Here is a 9,910-nt window from a genome sequence, read left to right on the forward strand (position 1 = left end):
TTCTGTATATCCACCGAGTGGATCCGATTGAGGATCCTAGACCAGCATCCAGGTGGATCTGATTGGGGATCCTGGACTAGTGCTATGGAGACTGCTTAGATCGGTCTTTGCCTTCTCTTTTTTCTGATTTGGATATCAAACCAAATCAAATCTATTTTGGATCCCCTAGAACTTTTTATTTCATAATTAGATTTTTATATAGTGCATACAAATTAATTTATCTTTAAAAATGATTTTAGATAGATACAGCTAATTTGCTTACTTAACCTAGTGATATTCGGACAAATCGAGGCAAGTGTTCTTAACATGAAGTTTATTGATTTTGCAATTACTAGTCAATTTTGATAAAAAGAAGAAGCATATATTTAAATTTTATTGGCATTATTGGTTTGTATTTTCTAGAAAATTTGTGATCAAGCATATGAATGTCAAATAATTTATGTTTTTATAGAATTATCTCAGGGATACTCATGTGTGAATAACTCATAAATTGCAAAAGGTATATTTTGCTATGAAAGGGATATATATGAGATCCAATTATAAAATATGAATTTTATGAAAATAGTTGAATTGCTCTAAATAAATTTATGTTAGCCTTATTTATAAAGATTATTTATGAATTACAAAATCTATAAATTTATTTAATATTTTATTTATGTATGACTTAAGAAATTATGTTTTAAGAAATTTAACTTCAAGAAATGTGATTTAACAAATAATATCACTAGCTCTCAAATAGCTATGATCACCCTTATTGGGGTTAATTGATATCTTGGAGCTAGCATCTAACAAAAATGATCTTCTACCAGTGGGTTAATATTGGTAATGAAAATGAGCCATGAAATCTTGTCAATCATGAAAATAGCCCTATCATAGGTTATAGTAATCATATCATGAGAAATCTGTGAGCATTATTAAAAAGATGATATGTCAAATGACAAGTGTTTGATGACTACGATTGTTTTTATATTGCTCTTTGAATTCATTCCTGCATGATCGATGCATACATGATTGGATTGTTATAGTATAGTTTGTCATCTTATTCTGACTAAGCAATGCTTTATTTTATAGTAAAAGTTATCTTCTAAATGATGCATCAAATAATGTAAAATTTATGTATGATCTAGTAAGATCGTGTATAGTTACTTACTGAGCTTTGTAGCTCATCTCCCTCTTTATTTTTTTTCTAATAAATGAGACAACTAGGAGTGGGAAGAGATATGTTAAGCAAGTTCAAGATAATAAGTTATAAAATAAATAGCATGTTAATAAATAGTTTATGACTATGAAATAATGAGATTCTAGCTTGGAAGATTTATTTTAGATGCTCTGTACCTACACCTATTTGCTTAATAAATGGAAATAAATTTTGTATCATACTTATTATTATATAATCTCTCATACAAATTATCTTTTGGGCTTTATGTTATTGTGGATGATACCCCATGGTAGCACGTGTTAGAAAAAGTGCAGAATTTCATGCATGAATTTCAAAATAATTTTGAAATATAACGCAGTAAAATATGTAAATTAAATAATTTAATATACAAATGCATGTAATCAGATTACTAAATCCTACAATTAGGACCTACAACATGTCATATTACATTTATAAATCAAAAAATAAAAGCTTTGGTATTGATCAAATCAATATCCTAGATCTAAAATAGTTTTAGATCTAAAACCTAGATCACATCTAGATAAGAGAAGAGATCAGATCTCTTACCTTGGTGTGGGTCGAGAACTCTGCGGTTGATTTTTTTTGTTGTCTTTGGAGCCGTACACGTATCCGACCTCTACAGGTAATCCACACGAGGCTGCAACAAAATCGGAGGTTCGTTGAATGAAGATCCGCTGGAAGTGCTAGCTTCTTGCAGATTCCTCCGGATGGTTAATCTAAAAATATTCTTCAGATCTCTTGGATATTTTAATGTTAAAAAATATGTCCCAAAAGTCAATCGTCAAGCTGTTGACGGTTGAGCAACCAAGTATGGTAATTGATTTGTTAATAAATAAAATATATTTGGTATTTTCATCATAAGCTTTCATCTTCTAATGAACTCCGTTGTTATGATAAAGTCCTTAGGACTTTTAGATTCGATAAAGAGAGGATTTATCGATTAGTCCTTAAAACTGTTCATGACCAAATGATAGGCTGTTAATAAGGACGATAGCTTCTATAGAGCATAGGTCGCTGTAGGCCATATGGGTTGGTTGTCCTCTTAACCAAGGAGTGTGGAGACACTGGTATAGCATACAGGTGAGATGTAAGGGTATATCATCATTGAACGTGACCAACTCTAAAGCATTCTGCTGTCGAGAATGTCTCTAATGGGATATAGGTATAAGTATACCTTAGACCTGAGATCACCTCAGTGACTTGCAAGCAACTCACTGTGCTTTGGTACTGGACTAGTTAAATTTTTAATTCAGTGACGGAAGGTTTCTGGGCATAGTCAAGTACTTACGATGTCAGAGTGTGATCGAGATGGGATTGACCACTCTAAGAGTTGGAGAAAAATAAGTCACTGTATTTCAATTTAGCAAAACCTTGGCTAGGGTAATCCATCAGATGGATTTGATATTTTAAAATACAATGTGGACAACCTGATCAGAGTTGACAGTTGAACTCTGAGGTGTCCTATGATCATTTTGATCAAGGAGATGAACTATATGAAAACTATATCCGCATGGGTTCTAAGGATGTTGTTCTACACATTCGACCTATCCGGTCGTCGGGTACTATTGCTAGATGGTCACTTCGATTGGTACAGAAATTTATTTCTGTGCTAGCGACTTAGATTCGAACCTATGAGGTCACATACATTAGAGTTCATGATTCGATCGGATGGTTGATCAATGATTAATAATCGTTTTAGGGTTAAATGATCAATACGATTAATATTTAAACTAGTGCAAATGTTGCAGGAGGATCGATTAGCAATTCGATTGCTAATTGATTTTATTTGATTAAGCCAATGAGTTAAGATTAAGTCTAATTGAATATGATTTAATTAGATTTAGTTTGAGCTTGATTGGATCTAGTCCAATTGGTTTATTGGATAAGCTAAGTGCAAGAAAAAAACTAGTCCTAGTTCAATTAGGACTTGGATCAACCTAATTTCTAATTTGATTAAAAAATTAAATTAAATTTAAATCTAATTTAATCTGATTAAATTAGATTCTTAATTGGGTTAAGACTTATTTTAATTGGGTTGATCTAATTTTGGTTTGATTTGGTTTGAGAAACCAAATTAAAACAAGTCATAAGATAGAATCCTAGTAAGACTAGGATTCCACCTTGCACCACATAAGCCCCCCCCACGCCCTCTCTCTTATTCTATGCCAATCTCCTCTTATTTTGTGCGACAAAAGCCATCTCTCAGGTCTTTCCCACATCCAAAAGGTTTTCTCTCTTCTTTCATACATAGAAAGTGATTGTGGATTAAATCAAAGTAGAAATAAGTTTGGATTTCAAATTCTATGAGATAGAGTTTTAGAAATCCAAAATTCTTTCTTTTTACACTGAATTTATCCAGATTTTTTTTAAGATTTTCATGACTTTTAAGGCACACATTGTGCACCCTTTGCTGGTGGTCCAAGCACAAAAATAAGGAGGAGGTGCCCAAGAATTGGGCACCCCTTATCTTGCCATGTTTGGATAAGCCTTGACTAGGTATTTGACCTAGACAAGGACTCTATCATATCTCTCTCTATAAAATGAGTTTCTTCATAAAATTTTTGAAGAAGATAGAGATTTGAGAGATCTTTGGGACATCCAAAAATTGAAGAGAAAGATATTTGGGTCGTGGAGATATAATAGACACAAGATAGGATGTCTAGGAGAGAGAAAAGAGAAGAAGAAGAGGGTCTTCTTCTAGGGTTGTTAGTTTCATCTCTTTCCTTCCTCCATCTTGAGTTTTCTGAGAGCGTCTCAGATTTAAAACTCCTCCTCCTACTTCTCATTTTCGAAAGAGCTCAAATTAAGAAGAAGGAGGCACCTGATGAACCATCGAAGAAGGATTAGCGCAGTACTAGCATACTGTGCTGATTTTCTGAAGTAGGACTTCTGGTCGAGATTCGTGGGCTCGTGTGGACAACTCCTAAAGATTGGATGCATATGCAGTTTGCAACATCATCCTCAAGTCCGGATCAGCGAGGTTAGAATGTCTAACTTGCAAGGTAATAGATCTGATATATTGTTTAATACATACATTAGATGTAGTATAGAAACATGTTGATATAATCAACATATAGTTCATGCTCTATATATTTTAATTTTTGATTTAATGCTATATAATAATCATGTAATAGAATCTTAGATCTAGATATTCTCTAATTTTAAAAAATAAATTTTGATTTATTTTAGTCTTCCACTGTCTGATCTTGAAAAGGTTTCAAAATCTAACCCTGAAAACCTAGATCCGGTTCCTACAATTGGTATCAGAGCCTAGGTTGTTTATTACATGATTATTTATACATGCTTAGATTATCTCTTAGATTAGATTTAATTTATAATCTAATTATTAAATTTAAAATTAAAATTTTAGATCAATCATGAACTGCAAGGTTGTCCTGCTGTAAGGTTTATCCTTACAGTGCAAAGGTTGTCCTAGTTCGTGTAGATCTATCTTTAATCATAAATTTGTTAGATATGATCTAGATTAAATTTATGATTTATTAGATTTAAAAGATATTTAAATCTAAAATAAAATCTCTTTGTTAATAATTTTTGTACAAAAAAATTATTTAAAATTAAAATTATTTCAATTACATGAACCTGTTTAGATTAGATTTAAAGTAGTTTCATGTTTATTTCACTTATATCTTGATTATGAATCAAACATGCAATATGGTTGGTAGAACCATATTGTAAAATTATTTTATAAATATAAAAATTATTTTCAAAAAGTCAAATCCAACCCTCAGCCCAAAATTTAATTAAGAATTAAGAAGTTGTTTGATTAGGTTCTAGGATTGTGAATTGAAGAATCTAAAACACAAACCATAACACATTGGGTTAATGGGCTAGTGGAAATTAGATCCATTAATTGGGTTAGACCTATGGTTAGATTAAAGATGGACTTAATTAGAGAATTGACTAAATCTAATCAATTGTTGTCTTAGATTAGGTCAAAGATTATCTAAATCAATTACAATAGTTGTAGTTGGTCAAGTCCATGTCTTTAACGAGAACCTAATGGACTTGATTCTTGACTAAGCGGTCTAGCATGAACTGTTAGGTTGATCTAATCGAAACTAATTAAATCAGTTGGTGTCTAAGATAAATCAGATCAGTAGTTTTTAATTGGGAGCCCGCATACCTGGCCATTTTTGATGATGTCTAAGGCAAGCTTTGGCTGACCCTCCTACTGATAGAACTTACCTGACCTCTTAGTGAAATTATGTTTTGATCGGATCACTTGACTATTCGAGCTGACCCATGTCAGTCAGGTAAATCAATGTGACTGATTTAGGTGCTCCTAGACCAGCCCTTTTAATGGTCTCCCTTAAGCTGACTTGGTGAAGCCAGTGGGAGGATCATGATAAGCTGGTTCATCTGATCTCATCCTCTAAATCATTTAAATCTTCTAAAATTTGTAGGTCCTTAAAATGATAAAATTATGGAGATAACTGAGTCATAGCCTCCCATTAAGGTATTTGATAATGAGTCCATTAACTCAATAATTATTGCAGACCCAAAGGCCTGGTGCTTGTTGACTAATGGAATTACCACTCATCATATGACGACTTGGAAGTGTCTCTCTAATGATGGTTAGGTGAGCCAACCAAAGTTGGGCTTAATCATTCATTGGTTAGATGCACCAAGTATGGTCATGTTAATGGTTGGACCTAACCGGATCCTTACAGTGGAGGCCAAAGCCTACTGATTAGGTTTCTGGGGCAAAATTAAAATTACTAAAACTGTTTAGAGAAATAATTGGTTATGAACCTACCCTTAGATGTACATGGGTTGGCCAACCAAAGTTGGGCTTGTGTGCAGTCTAAGTGGATTCTAGTACCCACTAAGGAATTAGGATAATTTTTCAAATTGGAGGTAGAGACTACCAATTCGAATAAAATAGTGGAAGAAACCTTTTGATTAAAGTCTAATTCTTTAGGTTTAATGAATCAATTACTAATTAGATTATGATTTTTTTTGTGCAGATATGGCCACTTCTCTATCACTCTGATCATTGTTGGATAATGATAAGTGGGTGGGACCCAACTTCGGTAGCTGGTACCAAAGTGAAGATAGTTTTGGAGCATGAACAGATCTTATATGTGATAATGGATCCTGCACCTAAGGAGCCAACTATCAATGCACGTGGAACAGTCAGAGATATTTACCAGAAGTGGCTCAGTGATCGAACCACGGTGCGCTATATCATGCTGGCTGCCATGAGCGACGAGTTCGATCACATATTCGAGATGGCTCAATCAAAGGATATGCTTCAAGTGTTGGAGGATACCTTTGGCCACACCCCGATGACGTGGAGAGGTACAAGATTAGTTGTGCCATCTTCAATGCCAAAATACAGATGGTGCCTCTGTCACTGATCATGTATTGTACATGATCGAACTGATGGAACGATTGAGCAAGCTCGACTTTTTCTTGCATGAGCAGCTTAGGAAAGATGCAATACTGAACTCGCTGCCCAAGTCTTATCTCCCATTCCTCACTCATTATAGAATGACAAAGCCTGAAGTAAACTACCACGGGTTATTGGGGTTGCTTCAGAACTTTGAAAAGGATCACCAACTCCACAAGGAGTCGATGAACTTAGTGGGAGGTTCATCTTTTGGTTCTCGATCCTTTGAGAAAGGAAAGAAGAACAAGAAGAAAAAAGTGAAGAAGGTGCAAGTTCAGGCTGGGACATCAGTGTAGGGCCAGACCAGAAAGATCAAGCCCGATAAGAGTCTATTCTACTGTCAAGCACCCTAGATTAGATAGTGTGTCAGATATCTACTTATGGCACTGTAGGCTAGGTCATATAAACAAGAACAGAATAAACAGGTTGACTCAAGAGGAAATCCTCGAAGTCAGTGATTGTGAATCACTTCCAACCTGTGAGTCCTGTCTTCTTAGTAAAATGACCAAGTCACCTTTTATTTGAAAAAGGTGAGAGATCTATTGAGCTCTTAGGCCTAGTACATACTAATGTATGCAGGCCCATGAGCACAAGTGCTAGAGGTGGATATTTCTACTTCATAACTTTCACGGATGATCTATCCAGATATGGATATGTCTATCTGATGAAACATAAGTCAGATTCATTTAAAATGTTCAAACAATTCTGAAGTGAAGTAGAAAAAACAAACTGAGAAGAGTATTAAAACTCTTCGATCTGATCGAGGAGGAGAATATCTTTCTAGTGAGTTTCTCACATATCTAGAAGAGAATAGGATTCTCTCCCAATGGACTCCTCCAGGAACACCACAGCATAATGGTGTGTCTGAAAGGAGGAATCGGACTCTGTTAGACATGGTCCGATCCATGATGGGTTTTTAGCTTGCGATATCCTTCTGGGGATATGCACTCGAATCGGCCTGTTATCTGTTAAATAGGGTTCCAAGTAAGTCTGTAATTAAGACTCCATATGAGATATGGACAGGGTAAGCCAGCACTTTCACACCTTAGGGTCTGGGGGTGCCCGCCTATGTCAAACGATTAGTCACAGACAAACTTGGACCTAGGTCTGACAAATGCTCATTCATAGGGTACCCCAAAGAGACAAAAGGATATTTTTTCTACCATGCTGATGAACAAAAGGTGTTCGTCAGCCTTAAGGCAATCTTTTTAGAAAAGGAGTTCCTTGGTGAAGGAACCGTTGCCTCTAAGGTTGAACTTGATGAAGTTCAACAGGTAGAAGGACCGACACCAATAGCTGAACCTGAGTCGATATGATTAGATCAGATCCGGAGCCCAATGTACCTGCACCATTAAGGATCCGTAGAGTACCGCATCAGCCGGACAGATACTACGGTTTCTTGATCCGGACGGTGATCCCATCGAACTTGATGAGAATAATGAGGATCCGATCACCTATATGGATGCAATGCAGAGACTGATTTGAGAAATGGCTTGAAGCCATGAAATCCGAAATGGAGTCCATGAAGGTCAACGATGTATGGACATTGGTTGACCCACCTGAAGGGGTTAAACCCATTGGGTGTAAATGGGTCTTCAAAAGGAAGAGGGGCGCAGACGGAAAGGTGGAGACCTATAAAGTCTCTGGTTGCCAAGGGGTATCGTCAACGTTATGGTATTGACTATGACGAGACATTTTTTCCTGTGGCAATGCTCAAATCTATTCGGATAATGCTTGCAATAGCTGCCCATCTGGATTATGAGATCTGGCAGATGGATGTAAAGACAGCTTTCCTGAATGGAGAGCTGACTGAAGAGGTGTATATGATACAACCTGAGGGGTTTACATCCACAGATGAGTCCAAGGTGTGCAAGCTTCAGAGATCCATTTATGGATTGAAGCAAGCTTCTCGGAGTTGGAACATGCATTTTGATAAGGTGATCAAAACGTATGGCTTCATTAAGAATGGAGAAGAGCCCTGCATCTATAAATGGGCAAATGGTCCAGTTGTGGTATTCTTGTCTTGTACGTGGATGACATTCTCTTAATCGAATGACATCCCCTACAGGGAATAAAAGTTTGGTTGTCATCACAGTTCTCCATGAAGGACTTGGGTGAAGCATCCTACATCCTAGGGATGAAGATCTATAGGGATAGATCTAAAAGGATGCTTGGGTTATCCCAGTCCATGTACATAGACACTGTGCTGAAGAGGTTCAGCATGGAGAATTTAAGAAGGGCTATCTACCGATAGGCCATGAAATTTCTCTCTCTAAGAAGGATTGTCCGACAACTCCTGAAGAGAGAGAGCGTATGAGTAGAGTCCCATATGCTTCGCCGTGGGATCTATCATGTACGCCATGACATGTACAAGACCAGATGTGGCATACTCACTAGGAGTAGTGAGTAGATACCAATCTGATCCTGGAGAAAATCACTGGAAAGTGGTTAAAGCCATCCTTAAGTATTTGAGAAATACTAAGGACCAATGGTTGGTTTATGGCGAGTCAGATCTGAAACTTGTGGGGTTCACAGACTCCAGCTTTCAATCTGACCATGATGACAGCAGAAGCGTGTCGGGTTATATCTTTACTCTGAATGGTGGAGCCATCTGCTGGAAGAGTTTCAAGCAGCATACTGTGGCAGACTCTGTTTGTGAAGCGGAGTACATCGCAGCATCGATGCCATGAAGGAAGCTGTGTGGCTGAGAAAATTCATCATCGAGCTCGGAGTAGCACCCTCTCGATGGTCCGTCTGCCTACTGCGACAGCACTGGTGCCATAGCTCAGGTGAAGGAACCAAAGCACACCAACGGACGAAGCACATTTTGTGCTGCTTCCACTGGTCCAGAGATCGTGGATCGAGGTGACGTCGACTTCAGAAGATCGATGGAAAGGAGAACCAGACCGACCCTTCACTAAAGCCTGGCAATAAAGGAGTTCGACAACCACAAGTCGAAGATGGGTATTAGATACTGTGCCGAGTGGCTTTAGGACAAGTGGGAGTTGTTGGAAAATATGTCCCAAAAGCCAATCATCAAGCTGTTGACGGTTGAGCAACCAAGTATGGTAATTGATTGTTAATAAATAAAATATATTTGGCATCTTCATCATAAGCTTTCATCTTCTAATGAACTCCGTTGTTATGATGAAGTCCTTAGACTATTTAGATTCGATAAAGAGAGGATTTATCGATTAGTCCTTAAAACTGTTTACGATCAAATGATAGGCTGTTAATAAGGACGACAGCTTCTATCGAGCATAGCTGTAGGCCATATGGGTTGGTTGTCCTCTTAACCAAGGAGTGTGGAGACACTG

This window comes from Elaeis guineensis, chromosome 2, assembly GCF_000442705.2.
Source record: "Elaeis guineensis isolate ETL-2024a chromosome 2, EG11, whole genome shotgun sequence".
Lineage (NCBI taxonomy): Eukaryota > Viridiplantae > Streptophyta > Magnoliopsida > Arecales > Arecaceae > Elaeis > Elaeis guineensis.